The sequence below is a fragment of the Mus caroli genome, chromosome 12, assembly GCF_900094665.2.
Source record: "Mus caroli chromosome 12, CAROLI_EIJ_v1.1, whole genome shotgun sequence".
NCBI classification, from domain to species: domain Eukaryota; kingdom Metazoa; phylum Chordata; class Mammalia; order Rodentia; family Muridae; genus Mus; species Mus caroli.
In genome coordinates this window covers 24113158-24137201 of record NC_034581.1, presented here as the reverse complement: position 1 = coordinate 24137201, position 24044 = coordinate 24113158, and the positions used below count along the sequence as shown (strand labels likewise).

At 41.7% G+C, this 24044-nt stretch overlaps 1 long non-coding RNA gene across 1 annotated transcript; it reads right to left on the bottom strand.

The window, feature by feature from the left end:
* Positions 1–6902: 6902 nt before the first annotated feature.
* On the bottom strand, positions 6903–23732 carry LOC110306442. The gene is made up of 4 exons (XR_002379271.1): positions 23617–23732; positions 19882–19929; positions 18127–18264; positions 6903–9570 (listed from the first exon to the last, which is right to left on the bottom strand). It is a non-coding gene; the product is annotated as an uncharacterized LOC110306442 (long non-coding RNA).
* Positions 23733–24044: the final 312 nt, after the last annotated feature.

The window sequence follows — 24044 nt, the reverse complement described above, 5'->3', positions numbered from 1 at the left end:
AGAGTGAGAGGCCCAGGGCTCAGGGTCTTTCGCCTACACAGTCAATGCTCTCCCAATAAACGTGTGCAGAAGGATCCTATTGTGGTGTCTTTCTTGCTGGCGAGTCAGGCGTCCCACACTGGCACACATGTGCTGCTAACTGTTTCCTTAATGTTGGTGTTCAATGTCTGTGCTTGCTGATAAGTTGCATTTTTCTCCTGCAAATCCACTCATTTTGTTCCTCCAAAATTATTGCATCAAAAAATAAATAACTAAAAATGGAATAAGGTAGAGCAAACTCATACCTTCCATGATCTGGACCTGTAAGACAAATGTATGCACATTAGTTTATGGCTAATTGTGGTTTCCATTCCAGAAGGGATGCACAGGGAATTCTACTGAAGCCACAGAGATATGGAGAAGAGACTCAGAGAGGACTCAGAGAAGTTCATATCATCCTAAGAGGAATGCTCCCATCAATTTCCATTCAGCCTTAAGTCTTCATAATTCTGGAAGACAAAGCCACACTCTGTCACTGGCCTTATCCTCAGAGATTCCTAAGCTTATAAAAGATAGTCCAGGATGTTGTGGCAAGCTTTGCTCTTGTTGCGTTCAGCAGTACCTACATGGAACATTTAACTAACTGCCATGAGCCAATGGGACCAGACAGATACTCAGAGCATTTCAAAGCAGAGCTGTCAGCTGCCCTCTGCTCACAAGTCTCCCTCCAGGGAAGAAATGTCCACATTCAACCTTCTCACCTACAAATCTCAGACTTAGAGAAAAACCAGGAAGAAGTGTGCAGTTTGAATTTGCAAGCAAAACCCCATCCCTTCTGATGGAGGTTTACGGCTTATTTATACTTTTATTTTCAGCTCTGAAGGAGAAACCCTACATTTTCTCACCTTCTCAATAGGCTTATGACTCCAAGCTGCATGTCTACCCAGTGGCAGGCTGCTCATTAGCTGAGCAGTCTGGAGCCATTATCTTCACAGCAATGTATTAATGCAAGGCTATTAAACAAACGGGGTGCTCTTTGGAAATGGTTGATGAGGCTCATTTTGGATTATGAATATCATATTTATTGCTGTTTTATGTGTAACACTCAAATTGATGGTTAATACTTCTACCAGCAGCTCATAGTGAGGGCCATTAAAAAGGGGAGTCATTTCTCCCCCCCCCCTTAAATAGGTAAGATGTGACCTAATTTTAATGGGAAAACAAAGAAAATGGTTACCTTTTTAATAAATGTTGAAACCTGAAGCTGTGGAGATGCCTCAGCGAGTAAAATGCCTGGCATGAGAAAAGCACATGGATTTGAGTTCAGATCCCACCTGAAGCCAGATGCATAGCACACATCTAATTCCAGTGCCTTTACAGGAAGATGGGGAGCAGAGACAGAAGAACCTCCCAGAAGAGCATGGGCCAACAAGCCTGTGTACATTGAAGCTAACAGCAAGAGACTTTCAGAATGAGCCTGGGACTTTAGTGTCAATGTGAATGTTAGACAAGGTAGGAGAGCTCAGGGCCACATGGAAAGACTGTACATGGAAAGCCAGTGCTTCTCAACCTTCCCAATACTGCGACCCTGTACAACAGTTCCTCGTGTTGCATTGCCCCAGCCATAAAATTATTTTCATTGCTGCTTCATAACTATAATTCTGCTACTTTTATGAATCATAATCACAAATACCTCATACACATGATGTCTGATATGGGACCCCAGAAGAGTCATGACCCTCAGGTTGAAAACCAGTGACATAGAGCAATAAAGAGAGAACTCTTGGCTGATAAGCCCACGTTCCTATGGAGGAGATTGATTCAGCAAGGAAGCTTGGGCATAGACCAATTCTTAAAATCTGAGGGTTTTCTAAGCACATCTTACCTCTGAGGTTCTTATTGAAATATCATGAACAGTTAAATTTCACCAAGCTTCTCAAACGGAGGCCATCTCTGTGTTAGCATCATTGTGACAAATCTGCTGTGAAACTGTTATTGCATTCTGGGTGGCCATGGATAGGGTGTTTGCACTTGTGGCTGTGTGCAGGGGAAGCCTTTATCTTGAGTAGCCATCATCAACAAAACCCTTAGGGCAAATGACTTCCCATAAAGACTATGCTAAGAGCCAGGGAGCCGGAGAGTCATAGAAAGAATAAAATTCATCAGCAAGACTGCAAATGGAACTCGGAATCCAGTTATTTGAAGACATAAACTGTATTGATACATTATGATGAGGTACTAAAATCAAAGAGCAACATATCTTTGCAAGTAGCAGATAGAATCTTCCAGAGAAGCCCGAGACCCTTAGGCAGTCAGAAGGACTATCAGTGCTGCCTCATAGTCCTTGCAGTGAGGAAAGACACACTGATCATCAGCACGGCCAACAGAAACACATGAGATTTAGTGTGGACTGGAGTGACCAAGGAGCTGAAGTTCCTCATTGTGCTTTAGTGTAATTGACTTAAATCTCCAGGAGCTGCTTGCTGCCGGAGGAAACCATCCCCACAACATAGGAAGGGTACTGCTTACAAAAAACATTAAATTCCACTGAGCTGAATGGCTGCTCATTCATTCAAGAGATGAATTTCATGGGCATGTCCACTCCTTTGTTTGGTGATGAGGTACGGGGATAAAGGAAAGGCCCCACCCTGACAATCCTGCATCTGATAGGGGACAGAGACAAAGAATGAAACTGTGGCCTTGCACAGTATTGAGGAAGATTTATATGAGCAGTGAGGATAGGTGGGCTCTGCACATGAATGTTTGGCGTGAGCATGCAATTGGAGAATTGATTTGTTTCCTTTTGCCATTTTAGAGACTGTAGTTCAACAGAAACTGAAATTTCCTTGGCTCATGGCCCTGAAGTCTGAGCAGCCCAAGGACATTGGTGTCTATTCAGCATCCAGTAAAGTCTCTTGCCACATTTACTATAACATCACTCATCAAGACTCAGTAGTATGCTAGCTCAAGACTCCATCCTTCTTATAGAACACCCAAGAGCATGATGAGGACTGACTCTCAGGATCTCTCTCAGTCCTAAATATTTGCAAAGACCCCTCCTCCAGATTACATTAACATGTGACTTTCAAACAAGAGCTTTAAAAAACTACAATTAAACTATAGCAGTAAGGAAGGAAGGAAAGACCAGAGGGGAAATGCATAGGCCAATAGCAGAAGGCATAGCTATTTCCTCTGAACTTTGACAATCCCTCCTGGAGGGAATAGGAAGTCTCAGAACACTTGGCAAGTCTCAGATTCAGGATGCTACTGAGACTTAGAAGATTTGCAGGATCCTGCTCAAGATCATATATATCAAGGGTTGCTGTAAAAAGACGTGCCTACAAGGTATATAGAAAGATCCAGATAGGCAGCTTTCATGGGTTGTCACCTAAGCTAGGTGGAGATTTGCCTTTTCAGATGCCTTTGAGTCACCTGTGCTCCTTTAAGTAACCCCAGTAAACACGTGGTTCACTCGGGCACACTTGGGTGGAGTCATTCCTTGGTTCGGTCATGGCTGGGCTATCTGGGGTAAATGGTGTTTTTTTCTAGGTCCCTCCCCCAAAAGCCATACACCATGTAGCATTAAGATTCACGGAAACCTCTCATTTGCACTGCTTTGACCTGTCTGTCCAGTTCCCCTCGAATGTCAAGAGCCTTCCAATTCTTACAGCTCAGCCCACTGGCTTCTCCAGTGTCCCCTCTTCCTACATTTTTGTGTTTCTGCTCTGGCCAGTCATTATTCAATTGACAAATGTCAGTCCCTGTGTCTCAAAGCCTACTCATGGGGGGCATTCCTATTGAATTGTTGCATGTCTAAATATCAGAAGAGTGGTTAAGAGAAGACAGATGCATATTTATTTATTTATTTTTATTGGTTATTTTATTTATTTATGTTTGAAATGTTGTCCCCCTTCCTGATTTCCCCTCTGTAAACCCCTCATTCCATCTCATCTCCCTTCCTCCCTGCCTCCATGAGGGTGCACCCACACCCTCCTGCCTCACCACCCTAGCATCTCCCTATACTGGGGGCACCAAAACTCCACAGGACCAAGGGCCTCCCCTCCCATTGATGCCAAATAAGGCCATCTTCTGCTACATATGAAGCTGGAGCCATGGGTCCTCTTTGGTTGCTGTTTTAGCCCCTGGGGGCTCTGCATATTTAAACACAAGCAAAACAAATGCAGAAGTCTAGAGGAAGGGCCATGAAACCTAAAGAGTTTAGTCAACTGCTCTGTGCTCCATTTTAAAGACCAAATCTGGAAGTTGTATAGAAGGCATACATCTCCAGTTCACAAAAGAAAAATAATGTGCAACCCAGATAATCTTCACTCAAGAGTCTTGGTGGTACATCAACATTTGGCAAATGGCTGGGACTTTTTATCTTTCCTGTGATAGTAAGATACCGAGGACATTGCACACCAATTTTCTGATGTGTTGTTTATGCCAATTTTTCAATTAGCTGATTAATTTCCTCTCTGGCTTGTATCTTGTTGAGACCTCTATACTGAATAGTTCTCCATGGCAAGAGTTTAGTGTGGCAAAGAGACACACAGGGTCTCCAAGGAGGCCCATAACCAAGTGGATGGTTAATGTTTCACAGATAACACAGGCAGAGAAGTGGATCTCCCAAGCCACAGCTCTCTTCCCTTCTAAGGAGATGGGACCTGAGCTAAGAGAACTGGATACAAGCTTCATGAGCAGGTTGAGAAATGAGTCCAGTGGTACCTTAGTAATAGCAAGAAGAAAAGGAATTGTTCTGCTCTTGAGAAATCCAACCAGGATCGAAGCTAAAGACATGAGTTTGATCCAGAGAATCTAAATTAAAAGAGAGGGTTTGGGGCATGGTGGTAATACTTATAATCTCAGAACTGAGAAAGTGGAGACTGGAAGATTGCTATGGCTTAGCTGAATTGGTGACTCCCAGGCAAGTGATTTTTGTTACAAAAAAATAAGATGAATGGTAATTGAGGAATGGCTGCTGAAGGTGACTTCCTTTATCTATGTGTAAGCACACACAGGCAAGTACACACACACAACACACAAACATGATTGCATGCACACATACACACACAAGCACACATGCGCACATAAGTGCACACATACGTACCACACACAAAGTGAAACTTAAAAGGAATCCAGAGGAGACAATGTGAATCAGATTGTTTAGGACAAAGCCATCTCAGACTGTCACCGAACTTGTATTTGCTCTTCACACCCACGAGATGGGAGATGGTGGGACTGAACATACAACTGTACAAGAAACCCTACAGACCCCACAGGAAGCAACAGGTGGCCCTCATCTATCAATGAAAGCAAAAACCTGAAAGGTAAAGAAAACGTCACCTGACCAGTCAGGAGCATGAACTAACCTGGAAAGAATGGCCTGAGCAAAACTTTGCCTCATTGTGCAGTTACACACACTCCAGACATTGAAGCATGTGCTGTTAGTGGCTGGCCATGTGAACACAGAAGCATAGGTTATTTCCAGCAGGACCACAATTTTTCTGTCTCACTGTTTTTAACTTAGTGTTATGACTAGATGGCATATATGCATAATAATAAGATATACAAATATAATATAATCTATTTTGTAAGTACAACAGTGAGTTTCAAGTAATACATGTTCAAGTAACACACATTTACTTTATTTTGCAGTATTAGGCTGTAAGGTCCGAGACCTCGGGATTAAGATTTGATTTAGTGAAGAAAGGTCTTCAGAAAGGGGGAAGGTCTTGCCTCCTGCCAGTCAGGGAAGGCACTGAGCTCTTTGGAATGTGTTAACATTCCTTCCAAGAAGCCTTCTCTGTTTCTGTCCCAAAACTACATAGGCAATTCAATAATCAGAGAAAAGATCTTTTGTTAATACACTGGACACATTCCAGGTGGTCAGTGCCTCTGGGTCAGAAGTTAATGGCAGTTAATCTAATTAGTATTTTAAAATTTAGTTTTATTTCTAGGAATGTTTTGTTCCCTTGTGTGTTTGTGTAGTGTGTGTGTGTGTGTGTGTGTGTGTGTGTAGGGGAGAAGATAGCATTGGATCTCCTGGAACTAGAGTTACAAAAGGTTGTGAGCCACCATATGGGTGCTGGGAATAGAGCCAAAGCAAACCAGTGTCCTTAACTACTGAGCAGTCAGTCTCTCCAGCTTCCAGCCAATGCATCTTTATACAAATAGCAACATGGCTAAAACTTTCAGTGCCTCTGTGATATTTATATAAACAACGACAGAATAAACTTGCATGCACCTGTGTTTATTTTATAGCGAATAGCATATATTATGACAGATAATAAAATCATAACTACAGCTACACAAAAAGGATTGATATACAAGAGTGGATGACGGAGAGAAATCTCGTGATCTTTGGTGACAGGTCAGTAGGCCTTTTCTCCATTTTCACATCTGGAGAAAAACATGTGATGTTTCAGTTAACTGGGTGTGAAAGGACCTGCAGCTTTGTAAAAGGCCCAGAATATCATCTCAGTAATCATTATAAGCTTTCAGAACTTACATTTCACATGTCATTCAGCATTCTACTTATTCTGTGGTGCCATCAGGAAAAAAGTTTGTTTGTTTGTTTGTTTGTTTGTTTGTTTTCCTATCAAGGCCTCAAGGGGTGTCAGTGAATACTAACAACTCAAAACTTGAATTCCAGATCCTCTTTTTACAAATGGCCAGGAAGGCATTAAAATAATTTTCTACGGAAGCCTCAGTGTCCTTAGAAAACACCTTGGAAGTACCAATGAAGGCCAAGGGCAGTTCTTCACTGTGTATTCGACATACCAGAGAAGACCCTGATAATCTTTCCGGCAGACCTCTGCACACATATTATTTATGCAAACAATTATCATAATTGTTTTAAGTTGCATTATGCACTGGAGACACAACTCAGTAGCTCAGGTACCTGAGTTTGACCTTAGAATCCCGAAAGAAAGCTAGGAGTGGTGGAATGTGCCTATAACACCTGCACTAGGGAAGTGTAGCGTTGGAGAGAGTCCTGGACCTCCTTGGCCAGCCAGTATAGCCTGTTTGACAAGTCTTGGGACAGCGAGGGAGGGACCTTGTCTAAAAACAGAAGGTAAATAGTGCTTGGGGAGGGTCATTCAAGGTTGTCCTCCAGCCTCCACCCATGTGTGCATGCACATGAACATGAAAACAAAGATGTATAGGATCATATAAATACAAACAAAACATCATGAAAGCTATTTGAATTATTACATGAATTTGGAATGGTCAGCTAAATTTTAGAGAGAGTCATGAATTCAGAGTTTTTCAGTCACTTAACCATGGGTAAGGTATGTTACATAAGGACCCTGTCATTATGGAGGAAAAGTCCAAAGGTATATAAGGTCCTATATATGATGGGCTGCCTGGGAGTGAGGAAACTATGGTCTGGGTGGGATCCACCAAACACACTCAGATCTCAGGGCTGCAGGTTCCACAGAAAAGAAAAAGCAAAACTGATAAAAATAAATTTATCTTCTGATTTTTACCTAAGAACCATCTTCCATGTAACACAAGCCATCTGAGATTAACCATAGGACTCATAACCATTTAGCAACAGGGATAGGGGATTTCCAACCCAGAGAGAACAGGGATAACATAACAGAAGGTCAAAGATCAGGGGCGGGGACAGCTGCAGAGGGTAGACAGACTGTGCCTGTTCTAGAGGTCTGACTCACAGGAGGCCAACAGAGTGGTGGGGGTGGGCAAGGACCAGAAAGAGACCATACTGACCACATTAGACAGGAGGAGCAGGTAGCATCACATAGGAGGAGCCCAAAGAGCTTAAAGTGAAACTCTCCTTATTTTTTTTCCTCAAGAAGTTGTAAATGAAGAACAGATCAGGACATAGGGAGAAAGACCTTCCAAGCCACAATTACCTAGTAGCATTCATTCATTGAATTTCAAGTCTTGGCTACATAGAGTCCCAGTTATGAGGGGCTGGTATGTAAAATGTAGCAGCCCAGCATCAACCCACTAGATAACAGCAGAAATCTACCCCTGTCTGCAGACATTGCCTTATGTCACTGAAGGAAGCCCACAGAATTGTGGTAAAGAGACGCTTCACCTCTCCTGGGCTGTGTCTCTTCTGTGAATGGGCTATGCCTCCTTCCTATGTATATCCCTGAAGCCCAATAGGGTTCACTTCAATCCTCTTTTCTCAATGTACATTTGTCAGTTGATTGAACGAGATAATGAATGAAGAAAGGAACACACAGGAAAATGTGTGCTGTCTACACACCAGAGAGACTCCTTACCAAAGGCCATGGTACATTCTCTGTATGGCTTGCATTGAGCTGGGAGGACCCAATTTAGCGCAATGCAATAATAATTCTAAATCTGAGGGACCTTACAGGTGGAGCTGTGAAGCATAGACTTTTTCCACATTAAGAGTTGATGTCTAGGGACGTTAGATGCAATGCCCGACAGTAGGGAGAGATAACTTATAGAGCCCACCTCCAGCAAGTAGACAGAGCATCCAATGAGGGAGAGGGAGGCTATTCCACAGTCACAACTCTGACCCATACTTGTTTCTGTCTGAAAGAATTACAGTGATGGAACTGAAGAGGAGCCTGAAGAAAAAAGGTCCAGCAATAGGCCCAAAGTAGGATCCAGCTCAAGGGGATGTCCCAGAGTCTGACACTATTACTGAGGCTATGGAGCGCTCACAAAGAGGGACCTTGCATGACCATACTCCAGAAGACCCAACAAGCAGCTGAAAGAGCCAGATGCAGATATTCGCACCCAACCAACAGACAGAAGCAGCTGATCCCTGTTGTTGAATTAGGAAAGGCTGAAAGAAGTTGAGGACCTGTAGGAGGACCAGCAGTCTCAATTAATCTGGATCCCCAAGATCTCTCAAACACTGGACCACCAAACAGGCAGCATACACCAGCTGATATGAGGGCCCCAAAACATATACAGTAGAGGACTTCCAGGTCTGTGTTCATTCAGAGATGATGCACCTAACCCTCAAGAGACTGAAGGCCCCAGGAAGTTTAGAGGTCAGTTGGACAGGGGGTGGGGTGGGGAGGAGGTATGGGATGTGGAATAGTTGGAGGTTGGATGGGGGGGGGAGTAAAATATGAAATTTAAATAATTAATTAATTAATTTAAAAAAGAGAGTTGATGTCTAACTCTCCAAGCCAAGGGTGTGCCTCTGGGTTTAGAAGACCCCTAAGGACATTCTCACAGCTATCACAAGTAACATTTGCTTCCCTATTTGATGTGCTCTGTGCATCTAGGACAGGGCGGATCTTCATGCTTCCAGTGCCAAGCAGCACATTGCTCTGCAGTATGTCACTCTGATGGATGTGGCCTGCTCTTTGCAGCCGGGCACTGCGTAAGCCAAAAAAGTTACTGTCCCCATGAAAAATGAATGAAACATTCATGTGTGCTGCTGTGAGTTATCGAATCAGTCTCCACATGCTATCAAAACAGATTGCATTCCAAGGAGATGTTCTCAACCCTAAGAATGTTCTCATGTGCACAGTCTATGCAGCACCGCAGGAAGTTTTGAAAGTGTGCAGAATGGCCCTGGAAATCTAGACCAGCTGGTGAGGTACTTGCATCTTCCTTAGTCTCCAGAACCTGCAGGGGAAAAACAAAAAGAAGCTAGGCACAGTAGCACATGCTTGTAATCTCAGTACTGGAGAGATGGAGAGAAATAGATCACTGCATATTATAGGTCGGATACTCAGAGTTCTTGTGGAGTTTCAGTCTGGCAAGATGATCTCTTGATAAAGCAAGGTGGACAATTCTAAGAAATGGAAGGTGGGAAACAAAACCCTGTCTTCTAGCTTCAGGATGTACCCCCCATACACATGTGTATGTGTATGTACACTCATCCACAGATTTACCTGCACATATATAAACAAATGCACACTCATTCGAATGTGTACATGCACACATACTCACATGCATAAATTGATTTATGTTCTTCAATGGAGATTAGCAAAATCAATTGGCTTTGTCACCGTTTTACTGCTGTAAAAAGACTACATAACCAAGACGATTCTTATAAAAGAAAGCATTTAATTGGGGCTTGCTTACATTTCTAGTAGGTTATTCCATTATCATCATGGAGAGAGTATGGCAACACACATGTCACTGGAGCAACAGCTGAGAACTATATTCTAATCTGCAGGCAGATAGATAGATATATGATTGATAGATAGATAGATAGATAGATAGATGATAGATAGATAGATAGATAGATAGATAGATAGATAGATAGATAGATAGATAGATATGCTGGGCCTGGCATGTGCTTTGAACCCTTCAACCTGTTCCCAGCTGTACACTTCCTCTAGCAAAGCCAAACCTACTCCAAAAAGACCATACCTCCTAATCTTTCTAATAGTGCCATTCCCTGGTAACCAAGCATTAAGATATTTGAACCAATGGGAGCCATTCTTATCTAAACTACCCCATCATTTTCAATGAATTGACAAATAAAAGCAAGCTATGTCAAGCTTGGGGCTGTCTGTGCCTCATCCCCCAACAGAGGGTGTTGACTCCTGTGTCCAGCTCCTTGTTTTATGAATCAATGTTATTATGCCCTTAAGTGCTACAATTACTTTCCAACAGTTCAATTCAAACAGCATTTGGTTTTAAACACAGCAATCATGAAAATGCAAGTTGCCACTCCTTTGCCTAACGTGTTTATTGGTTTTGTCATAGTGAAGTCCGAAGTTCTGAAAATAATATCAGAATGTTTCTGTCTTGCCCTGTGCTTGGGATGTAACACCTGCATCATCGGTCCATAAGGACTCACATGGTTCTTAATACACAGCCCTCCTTTTCATGGGGCCTGGAACACCTCCTCAGTACTTTTCTCCCCAGGAGAGTCCCATGCAGGGGCCACCTCATCAAAGCCCCCATTTTCTCAGGCTTCTGTTCCCTGTGGTCAATCAAGGTCTGAAAATAGCAGATGGAAAATGCTAGAATTAAATAATTATTAAGTTTTATTCAATAAACATTCTATCTTAATAGTTAATGTTCATAATCCACTTGTCTAACTTATAAACTAAATGTTATCATAACTGTGAACCACAAGGGAATATACTATAATACAGACAGAACCACCTGAGGCCCCTGGAGTCCGTCACTGGCCTCAGAATGTGTCATCCTTGAGTAAAGGCAGGATTGTAGTCCTTCTAGCTTGTCCTTCCAGTGACATGACCTTGGCCGTTTCCTGATGACCCCAGCTTTCTTTATTCTGCCCCAAACTAAACTCTCTTAGAGATGATACTTTAAGCTACTTAATCTCAAAATGCCTGATTTTATTGGTTTCCCAGCACACTATAAGCCCATTGAGGGTCGAGAACATGGACTTTAGAATGAGTCTGTTCAGTATGAGAAAGGTGCATGTTACTGCTGCCATTCAAACAAAGATGGAAGTGCTTTGACTCTGGCAATGGACTGTGAGTAGCCTTCAGGTAAGAGGGCCAGCATTGTGGGTGAAAATGGTTCACATAAACTACTTCTCCAGGGCTGGAGAAGCTTGGATGTTGACACACTGAGAATTAGGAATACATGTCCTTACAATATACCATTAGCACCCCCCAGGGCAGGTAACTCTTGAGAGAGATGGGGACATAGGAAACAACATGCTCCACTCTGCTTCATGTGCGTGTGTCGGGGGGGGGGGAGGGGAGTCATTAGTCTCAGCCCTTGACAGAAGTTATTCTAAATAATTGGGACATAGTTTCTATGATGGTTTGTATATGCTCATCCCAGAGAGTGGCACTATTAGAAGGTATGCCCCGGTTGGAGTAGGTGTGTCTCTGTGGGTATGAGCTTTAAGGCCCTCATCCTAGCTGGCTGGAAGCCCATGTTCTCTTACAAGCCTTCCAATGAAGATGCTTCTCTTGCACCATGCCTACCTAGATGCTGCCATATTCCCACCTTGATAATAATGAACTGAAACTTTGAACCTGTAAGCCAGTCCCAATTAAATGCTGTCCTTATAAGAGTTCACTTGGTTGTGGTGTCTGTTCACAGAAGTAAAACCCTAACTAAGACAGTTTCTTTGCCACCATCCTAAATTGCTGACTTCCTTCCCCTGTGACAGTAGGTATGGGACCCTGAGCTGTGCCCAAGTGCAATGCTAAGGCCGCAGAGTCTCCAGCTGTTTCCTGACTGTAACTATTTCTCCTCTTTTTATGGGGCTTTCTCCCATAAAATCTTGCTTCAAGAATCTCCAAAATCACCACTGCCACCTGTCACAAGAGCTTGAGCTAGCGCCTCTGAAAGCATCCTCCATTCAAGCATTAAGTTGTGTGTTTGCTGAGACACTCCAATCACACAGGCTCTGTCCTCGATGTTCCGAGCCTTCCACAAGACCATGATGATAATAAAAAATATAAAATATATATTTTAAAGTAACAGAGAAATTGCATTGCAAAGCAGGTTTGTCATTCAAAGTTATTTGAAGAAATTTTAAATCTAAGCTATCCTCACTTCAATTCAACATCCAATATCCTCATAGCATCACCCTTCTTCAAACACTGAAGCTCTATAGCAACTTAGATCTCACCCATAAAGGGAGGGGCACCAATGTATAACCATAGGTTGTTCTAACAAAAATGTCTAAAGGCTTCTGGTGACCCACTTAGCACCATACACTTCTAAATAACCCTCTTTCAAGATGGAAAACAATGTCAGATGTAGTGGCATATGCCTGCAATCCCAGCACCTAAGACATACAATGTGCATTATTATATTTACATTGTGATACGCTGTTTAAGCTTGCTGAAAAGCAAGATCTGGATGAGTAGACCCACTACTCTGATTGCATATCTGAGTATGTTTGCCTCAGAGCTCCTTCCAAGGCCCTTTGTCTTGTGTTAGACTACCCCCCATCCTGAATGTGTTATACAGAGAGAGAAAGACAGAAAAAGAAAGACAGAAAGCAACTAATGGAAATTTCAAACATTACAACCTTGAGAGCAGCTAGATTGTAACCAATTTGTAACATATTACTCTTTGTTATTCTACAATATAAAGTTCCCTGTGGTGTCGGGGAGAAACTCATTCCCAAATACAAACTGGGAACTCCAGCAGGCTGCTCCATTTTCTCCAGTCAGTTTCTGCTGTATGCTGCAAGCCCTCAACTCGATAGTGTCTCCTTTGTTTATTCTCTCAGGGAGATTGTTCCAATCATGCTGGAAAGCCCTGTTGAATGATGGTTTGCCTGGCTATCTGCTGCTTTTGTCTGCCTGCTACTCACTGTTTGTTTGTTTGCTTAATTTTGTTTGCTTCACATTTAATAAGCCTCTTCATTCAAAACTGAAAGTCTGCCTGTGACCTATAGTGCCTCATTCTCTGGGCTATGCAAAACAGGAAGATGAAGAGAATTGTCTTGATCCGAGGACATTCTGGGCTGTGAAGGGAGTACCAGATAGCCTGGGAGGGGGTGGAAAACAATGGCCACTGTCATCTGTTTTAAATGGAAGAAGAGGAAGAGGTGAGGGAGGGAGATGAGAGATGTGTAGGACAGTAGGCTAACTGCTTTTCTTGTTGCTATGATAAAAATACCTGACCAAAGCAACATAAGAAAAAATTTATTTTAGTTTGCGGTTTGATAAGGGCGACCTGGTGGGAGACATGGAAGATATTAAGTCTTCAGCTTGCTTTCTCCTTTTTCTTTAGTTCAGGACTCCAGCGTACTCCTTGGTGGGTTACAAAACCTTAGTTAACCTGGAAACATTCTCATAGGATATCCATGATGATTCTAAATCTTGTTGAGTTGAAAATGAAGATGAACCATCCTGGGAAGGGAATGTGGTATATAAAGGTAGCAGAGCGGGCAACAGAGGTATATCTAGACAAACCAATCACCAGGCAGGAAGGAGAGGGCAGCCTTTGATTCAAAGGCGAACAAGTGAGCCCACAGCTACCTCAAAATTGATACCATATTGTATAGACTTTTCAACACTCGTCACATTGATAATGCAGCAGAGAACATTGGCAATAGTTGAAAAAGTGGAACATATAGTTGGACAGAGAAGAGCAGTTCTTTGTCTGAGATAAATGTAGGATCCTGTAGCTCAATAAAAAGAAAGCTAGGTGCAAAATCCCCAGAACAGTCACTACTGCAGCAAAGGAATCGATTTGCTAAGCTGTAATTGTTTTTATATTTACAATCTCGCCTATAAATTAAGGTTTAGTGCACTAATTACATTGTGTATTCCAGGACCTGGGAGTGCTGGGCTCACTCACTCCACAGCTGGCAGATGGCATAGAGCAGATGATTCTCCTGTGGGGAGCTATGGAGCTCTATGGAGAGAGAGATAATTGTATCCACTACTTCTTAGCTGTTCTCCTGACCATATTTATGGTTCTAGCCCAAGTATGCCTGTGTTGTACCCTCTTAGAAAACTTTGTATTTCTTATTATCTGTTTTTATAGAATGTATTTTCATCATTACACAAAAATTCAGGTATATTATTAGAAAACACGATGAGAATGTTTCTATTAACTCATTGACCCTATGTGTCTTTCAGGTAAATTTCTTGTTCTAATGATTTCTCTTTACTCGGAAACTTATAAAGAAACTTCTGAGCAGCAGAACCCAAACTGTAGACCAGAGTAAGATCATTGCTCAGATCGGGTGGGAGGATATGGGAATGAGATGTTAGCACTAATGCAAAGGATAAAATCTCGTTTAAGGCTGGGGCAGTCAATGGTAGCCCAGTATGACATACAGTGTCCTTCATTGGTATTTCCAAAATGCATAGTAAATCCCTATTCTTCTCTGGACAGGATGCCCTCTTACAGATGGAATTAGGAGGAGTATCTTGCTAGAGGTGTGAACTGGCCCCAAAAGCAAAGAGCTTGCATATACAAAGAAAGCCTGATTCATTCGCATACCCCATATTATATGGTCCCTTACAGAACACAAGATTGGTGACATGAAGAACATAATAATTCTCAAGGGGTTCTGCTTCAGCTTTAGTACATTTATATATCTATGTTTTGGGCATTCATAGTGTTAATCGTGCTATCCCAGAAGATTTAGATAACAGGAGAGCAAACCACATCTGTGTGTGTGGCTAGAATTCCTGTGATCATGCCTAGCTTGTTGAGGCCAGGACAACTGATGTAGGAGTGAAAGCTGGGTACATGGCCTGTTTTACCCTCAGGTTTCCTGGTCACTTTGTACGTATTAACCCTTCTACACATTTTACTATGGAAATTTAATTGAAATAATTAACATTGTAAATAAAAATATTTTAAAGTTTAATTGCAATAGGGATACTTCAAATAATGCCCTTTCTTGTAGACTCATATAAAATTGTCATTTGAAAACACTTTTCTAAAAAACAAAAAATGTGTCAAACAAGCTTAAATTATGAATTTTACTAAAGTTAATCTGTTTTTAAATACATGAAATATTTTCACTGCTGTACAGGATACTATCCAGTTTGATCAGCAACATTTATATAAGATGCTGTCTTCTCTCCAGTGGGCATTGTTGGTTTCTTTGTCAAAAATCAGGTGGGCTTAAGTGTAGGCCCCTAATTCTAGTCCATCATTCAATGTGACTATTTTTATTCCAGTGTGATACTATAGCTTTGTAGAATAACTTGAAACCTGGAATGGTGATACTTTCACAGTGGTTTTATTATCTGGGATTGTTTCAACTCTCCTGAACTTTTGTGTTTCAGTATGAAGCTTTAAGATTATTTTTCCAATTTCTGTGCAGAGTTCCACTGGAATTTTGATAAGACTTTCTTTGAATCTGTTGGTTGCTTTTTGTAAGATGACCATTTTCACAATATTAACCTTAATCATAAAAAATGGCTATGTGAATGTTAATATCATATTTTTATCATGAATAAATGTTTTTATTTTTCTTATAGAGTAAAATTATAGAATTACATTTATGTTCATCTGCTGTGTGTTGCTGTGTTAAAATCCTGTCTGTCCAAATGCAATTTATGGAAGTAAAGCTTTATTTGGCTTAAAGGTTGTGATCCACCATAGCAGGAACCTGGTGGTAGGAACTGAAGCAGAAGTCACAGAACAATGCTACTTATTGGTTTGCTCCCATTGGCTTGCTCAGTTTCCTTTCTTATACACTTCAGGCCCACTTACCTAGGCATGGCAGGCCCTCAGTAGGCTGGACACTTCTATACTAATTAACAATTAAGAAAATGTCTCAAAGGCATAGCCAGAGGCCAGTCTGATTAAGGAAATTCATTTATGATTCTCTCTTCCCAAGTTGACAGATGAAACTAACTATGACACTATATGTCCTGACATATGCTCCCAGTAACAATATAACTGAAGGCTCAACAATAATGAACATATATCTTCATTGTATACCTTGACTAGAAGGAGAAGGATTATAGCTTCTTCTTCATAGGAACATGGATGTAATTAAAGAGTTAGGAAATGACTCTACTTGTATTTTCTCAGAGCTCAGCATTTATAGGTGGCTTTTTAAGTGTTCTTTGTTTATTTTTACCTTACAGGTATGAGTGTTTGTCTGCATATGTGTATGTGCAGCACATGTATTCAGTACTTCAGAGTCCAGAAGAGGGTGTCAGATTCCCTGAAATTGGAGTTACAAATGTTTGGGAAACACCAGGTGGGTTTGAGGAACTGAACCTAGGTCCTGTGTAAGAACAGTCAGTGTTCTTTATCTCTGGGAAATTATTCTGGTCCCTGGCTTTTCTTTCTTAACGTTAAAACTCATTTGTATCAATAAGTAATAAATTTAGAATATAGGTACTTTTCATATTTGGATATGAAATTCCAAAAAAAGAAAAGAGGATAAAATTTGGAATATGTCTGTCCACATCATGACTCTGACAAAGTGAAAAAAAATTGAAAGGAGAAAATTGAAAGAATTGAGAATTTCTCTAGACTGTTGACTTCATAGGCATATGTTGTTCCTTGACTCTGTTGTTTCTCACCATAGTGAGGCATAGCATCACAGAAAACATGTGGTAGAGCAAGAGGAAGAGAGAACAAAGCAAAGGTTGGGGGAAAGTCAACCTTTAATTGCATGCCCGTGCCAGTGGCATATAGATTAGCCTTACCTACCTGCTTCTAACCATCCCCAAAGCAAAACCACATTTTTATTACATCATCCATAGATTATCATATCAACTAAGTCATAGAGCCCTTTTCATCCAGTTATCTTTCAAAAATCTTACTTTGCACATTTCAAGGGGAGCTTTAGTTGAATGAGTTGGGAATAGGGAGGCATTTGATATATAAACCATAGGATTCTTTCCCTGGCTAATAAAGGCTAAAGTCTACTTCATAATTGAAAAAGTAAGCACTTTATCTCCAGGTGTCCCCAAAGTCCCAGTAAGTCCAGCATGCCTCAAAAGTCTGAATTCAGAGTTTCCACCGAGACTTAAGGCAAACACTTAACTGTGAGCCCCTGCAAAAATCAAAATACAGATTGTAAACTTCCATCATGGCACAAAGCCAGCCTATTACCAAAGAGAAGAACACGACACCAGGGAAGGATTTGAGCAAAGCAAGAACTCAGCAGGGCAAACATCAGTTCCTACAGCTCTGGGTCTAGCATCTGGAACATGTGGTCTTTTGATGTAATCCTCCAAAGGCTTGGGCAGCTACATTCCTGTGGTCTAGCTGGTAGCAGCCCATGTGACCACTGCCTTGGCCAGGAGCTACCCACTAGCTCTGGCTTTCCTTGGCAGGCATTCATGTTCCTGGCATCTCTCACTTACTTCCTGGATGCTCCATTGAAACTTTGGCTTCCCTCTCACAGCTTCACACATTGCCATGAAGGAGCTCACATTGCCTGACAGCTCATGCCTTCCTTGGAAATATAAGTGGAAGCCTCTATGACCCCATAATTCTTGCATCCTTCATGCCTGCAAAATAAACAGTACATGAACAATGCCAAGATCTGTTGCCAGCCCTAACAGTATTCAGTCCCATTTGGATCACAGCTGCAGGCCTCTGAGTAGCTGGAAAGTTTAGCCTTGTTGGAAAGAATCTGAATGGAAATAAATTATATGGAAATAAAGTCCAAAGACAATTTTCTAGACCATCCTATGTGATCAGGATACCCTGGAACTCCTTTCTCAAAAGGAGTTTACACTCTTGAGCCTGCCATAGTTGAGACCTGAGATATGTTCAAAGTATTCCTCTTACCCGAGTTTAAAGTACTCAGGTACTTCTAGGAATGCAGCAATGAATTGGTGGTTAAAGAGCTTCCTCTGCAGAAGCAAGACCTTAGTTCTGATTCCTAGAGTCCATGTAAATTCCAGCTGGGTTGGGCATAATTCTAGCCTTGAAATGAAGAGAAAGAGAATCCCCAGAGTGAGCTAAATGAGAAGACTAGATACACTGATGAGTTATAATATTGCTTGAGAGATTCTGACTCAATAAAATGTGGGACAGGATGATTCCTGACATCAACTCCAGGCTTCCATATGTGTACATGTACACACACACACACACACACACACACACACCATATACACATGAAAAGAAAAGAAGCAAAAATTACTTAGCTGTTTTTTAATGGAACTAAAGCCACACTTCCCTTCGCCATGTCTCCTTTCAATCAAATGATCCCTTTCTTGTCAAAATACAAGCTTTTCAAATTCCACTGAGTCACATTTTATGCCCAGTCCTGACTGTGAATTTGGCTAAAAGCAGCCAGCAGTAACTGTGCCACAGTTGCTCACACATTAGTCTGCTGCAGAGCCTCTAGGCATGAGTGAAATTGAGGTAGATTCTTCACTCTCATGTAAGTTGAACAATCCCAATCCTCAGTCCACACTATGACAAACTACCTGAAAGAAGCACCTTAAAGAGGGAAGAATGGTTTGCTCAGGCATGAAGTTTCAGAGAGCCTGCTTTGGGTCTGAAATCACCTGGTTCTGTCTGTTCTTCATCACAGTGTGGCAAAGCAAAACTACTCATCTCTTCAAGCTAGGAGAGGGATTCTATGGTCAAATCATTTCCCAAATATCTACCTCCAGACATTACATTTGGGTCTAAGCCTTCAATACTTTCATATTAGTACTCTGAAATGTAAGCATGGCTGACTCATAAAAATTAGATGTGTGGGGTTATTTAATAAGACTTGCATTGGTCATAGTGTCTGTTCACAGCAGTAAATCCCTAACTAAGCCAACAAGGATGATATAATCATAGACATCAGTTCTTTTTCAAACACTGACATGATGGGGCTGGAGAGCGAGCTAAGTAGTTACAATTACTCCCTGTTCTTTAAAAGGACCAGAGTTCAGTTCCTAGTACTCCTGTCAGGAAGCTCACAACTGCCTGTAATTCCAGAGGACATAATGGCCTTCTGCCCTCTGCAGACAGCTTTACATACACACATGCACACATGCAGACACAGATATATACATAATAAAAATAAAATGTAACCAAGGAAAACAAAACCATTTAGGCGAGTAGAACTTTTAAGGCCTCCAAGGGAGCTGGCCACCCCATGTGTGGATCTTCACTCCTTTGACTTCATGGACAAAGGATAACAATTTGACATAGATTCCACACTTGGGATTTTCTTCTGAGTTGTCATCTATCACAAAGCCCCAAAAGTCCACAAGAATGGTTACTTGGACTCTGAAATAAGAGTCTGTGAAGATTCAAGGCCCATCTTTATTCATGTATTCTATGCTTATTAAGTGTTTAAACAAACATTAATTAGTATAATTATTTATTTTTTTATCTACCTTAACTATCTTGAATAAGAAGTCAAAAATTGTGAGGCTAATTTCTTATAAGTGCTAATCTGACTAAATCTAAGCACTACAAGTGAAGGGTGGTCTGTATCACTGGGAAAGGCTCATTATTCCAAAATGGTAGGTGACTAGGAGAGGGGGTTTTGGTCACACAAAATTTCCCCAAAGTACATGTTGGGGATCAAATTACCTGCAGACTTATATTCTTCAACGTCACTCTCACAAGCACTGCTTCAATCTGTAAAAATATTAATCAAAAACAATGGCCATTGACTTAATCAGGAAGTAAATTTGAGGAGGGAGATCTTGTGTCACATAGCAGTATTGTGTCAGATGTCTATGTACATGAGGGTACTGGTCTACCCAGAGATGATGATCTAGGAAGAATCATGTGGTCTGGTCCAGAAACACCATCAGGGAAAGAACATGGTTCCATACACCAAATATTGTTTTTTAAAGGTAAATACAGTAGAGTCTGCTGTGTGCACATATGTAGGAATGTGTATTTCTTTTCTGCTGTTCTAATTTAGACAGGAGTCTCTAGACAATATCATCTTGCTCCCATCTGCATTGAACTCCTCTGTACCTCTGCTGGAGATAAGTTTCTGATAATCTACTACTAAAAGAGCAACGTTTAGACATGGGGCAAAATGGGAAGAAAACATGTCACTGCTGGGACTCTGTGACAGGTTAGAAATGGTGAGGAAAGAAAAGAGATGAGCCAAGAAGCCTCAGAGCTGCACTCATGAACAATTCCATGAGTGGAAGTGGACCAGATGAGAAGGGTGCTAAGAGGTAAGAGTGGGTAGAAAGGTAATCCTACACTGAAAAATTTACAGCCCCAGGTTCCATGTGACCACCTGGAGAAGACTGGAAAAGGAACACAGGCTCCTCTTAGATCTAGTGTGGGGGACAGACAGGAACAGTGAGAGCCACTTGTGTCCTGAAATCTGGGTCAAGTTGTTACAAAATGAAGCCTCATTGACTATGAATCTCCTAGTAGGGCAGAGTTACATGGGGACTGAGAACTCAGTGTAGGACTCCAGTGTGAAGATCACCTTGACAGGGTCATTTGGGTGGAAGCTGAAGAACACATGCTCCTGGAATGGGCTCAGATGGTGATAAAGAAGAGTGCGTGTGCAGAAAGGTGGGATGTGCAGAGGAGACTGTGAGATGAAAGCTGGGCTTTGATTTATTATTTTGACATGGGTTACTAAGGAAAGAAAAATCAAGTTCATATCTGAGTGGAGACAGAGGGATGGATGTGACATGGATCCCAGAAAGAAACTAATTAACTCAACGCTTAGAATGAGAGAAAGCTTTGTGGAGCAGAGAGTGCAGACTAGTTTTTCTAGTTAGTCTGACCAAATACCTCTCAAACAATTGAAGGGAGAAAGAGTTTATAAGAGGGATAGAGTGCACTTGTTTGTATAAAGAACACAACAAGAAATGGGATCTTGCTGTATGGAATGAGTATCCAAATGTATTAGGGCAATTTCTTCCTTTCAGAAAAGTAGCTTGAATGGATGGAACAACACTATGAACTAACCAGTACCCCCGGAGCTCCTGTCTCTAGCTGCATATGTAGCAGAAGATGGCCTAGTCGGCCATCAGTGGAAAGAGAGGCCCATTGGTCTTGCAAACTTTATATGCCTCAGTACAGGGGAATGCCAGGGCCAAGAAGTAGGAGTGGGTGGGTAGGGGAGTGTGGGGGGGAGGGTATGGGGGACTTTTGGGATAGCATTGGAAATGTAAATGAAGAAAATACCTAATTAAAATTTAAAAAAAAGAAAACTAGCTTGAGTAAAATTGACCTAAAAGTTCTCTCTGTCTCTGTCTCTGTCTCTGTCTCTGTCTCTGTCTCTGTCTCTGTCTCTGTCTCTCTCTCTCTCTCTCTCTTTCTCTCTCTCTCTCTTCCTCTCTCCAAAACAGGCCTAGATCTGAAACAAGGAAAGAGTGTCTCAGGAAGGCATACCAAACCACATTATTCGAACCAACATTAGGAAGTAAAAAAAGAAAGCTATTTTAAAAATTCATAGTGTTTACATACATGGTTTTAAAATGGATGCATTGGCTTCTTGTAAGTTCAAGACTGAAATTCAAAAATAAATGTCCACATAAGCAAGTTTTCAAATGGGACTTTTGTGTTATGTCCTGATCAAACAAAGTTTGCCTGCCTTCAAATTCACTTAAGTTAATAACGTACTGTGTAAATAACTCGGTTGGAGAGAGAAGAGCAAATTTGAAATCTTTAGGAGAAAAAGCAGCATTTGAAAACCATAAGCATGTTGTTCTTTTTTTTTTTTTTTCTTTTTCCCTAATTGTCATTGGAAGTTTGTTTGGCTGTTTAAGGTGTTCCCTGAGGAGAATCTGTCACAGTAATCAGATACTGAAATAAGACACTCTATCACATAGGGGTACAGTTAGTGTGTGATAATTCAAAAGAAAACGATAAATAAATTTTCTTTGTTTTTGTCCTTGACTGTGATGAAATATAAGCAAGACTCGGCATGCCGGAGGCTTTGCTTTCTGGCTGCCAACAGGTGATTTTGATGGGCTCTTCTGGGGAAAGGGAATTCAAGAGGAAAATAACTGCAATATTGACAATTTATTTTGACTAGAGTTTTCTCTGTTTTCTAAACTTTTTGTAAATGAATCGATCCTTACACAGATGTACTAGAATGCTTGTGTTTGCCTGTACTATTGTTACTATGGTAAAAATGGAAAGAAAATATGTTTAAAAGCACCCACGTTTGAATCAAAACAGATCAAAACTTTTGATAAATTCTTTTCTCTTGGTGCAACCAAACAATTAACGTTTCAGAAAGATGCTTTGAAGGTCCTGGCTGTGGTCCTTGTCTGTCCAGCGATTGGAAGGAACCCTGGCTTTTAGTGGGGGTGAGCACCCCCTGGTGGATGGAGGAAGCAGCTGGATAGTCCAGTTAAGATGACAGACAGGGGAGGATGGTTTTGCTCACTCATTCACCACACACGCTGAGGAGATGTCTTTAAGGAGGCTCCACTGTTATACTTAAAATTTGAAGCTGCGGGTTGAATGGCAGCACGTGGCATCTATCTTGGTGTGAAGTCTTGGGTGTCCAGCATGAAATACAGACTTCTCGCTGGAGTTCGGAGATCTGTCAGTATGAAAACCTGGCTGAGTATATGGACCTCTGATGAACCTTAGAGGGAAGGCAGAGAGTTGTCCTGACTTCCTCGGCGTATTTCGTGGGGTCCCCAAGTCAGAGACTATCATACTCACAGACAGGGACTTGGAGAATGCAGTCCTCCATGGACATGCTCTGCTAGGGTACACATTTAATACACTCTGTAGCACTGATTTTACTCACACACTGCCAGGATACTTAGATTGTACCTCACCTCATCTGCACTATTATACAGGTGGGAACTGAAGTTTGCACAGAACACAGTATCCCTGGGGACAGAGAAAGCCTGCAGAGCTCACTCAACTGCATAACCAGTGGGTCTCTGTCGGATCTGTCTAGCCCATGCAAAAGAACTCACAACTTTCTTTGAGAATCTTGTACTTTAAAATGCTATAGGATCTGTGTTTCCAGTGATAGCCATTGTGAAAAAGTCAGTGTACATTACAAGGGACTCTCTCCCTTTATGTTTTTTTCTAAGGTCTCAAGGATGAACCTACATCAGGCTTCGGGACCTTTAGGCAGTTGCTCTGCCACCAAGATGTGTACTTAGGAGTATTCCTCGGTCCTTACCTTTTACTATGGAGTCTCACTAAACCATCAGCTCTGGCCTTGAATTCCATTTGTAGTTCAGAAACACTTTGAACGCAAGATCCTCCTGTCTCAGCCTCCTCACTACCTGGGATTAGAAGCACCTTTTTAAGCCTGGCAATGTGGCAGGCATTTCCCTCTCCATTTGTTAAGCAGGTGGTGAAACTTACCAGTTCAAGGCTTTGCTTAGAATCCAGAGTTTGCTTTGAAATCAGAACTGTCTGAATGTAGCTTCCACACAACCCACAGCACCTGCCTGGGACAGAGTCACAGCCGGCTTCACTGTGACAAGAAAGAGCTTGCTTGCTCTTAGGCAAAGGGGGCAGTCCTTGCAATTGGTGCCATTTGAGACAGGATTAAAAGGGAGAGCCAGAAGCCTCCAGGAGGAATGTTTCTCCTCTAAAGCAACAATCTGCCTCACTCTAAGGGAGCCCCAGGCTAGGATTTGGGAAAGGGCAAGGGCCCCATCTGCCATTTAGCATAAAATGTGCTTGTAGATGATGCTGTCTCGGTGAAGCTCTGGATAAGTTTGATTTTACCCCCGAAAGGAAAAGTAAGAAAGTGTTGAACCCAGAGCACCGACTGTTCAGGAGAGGCA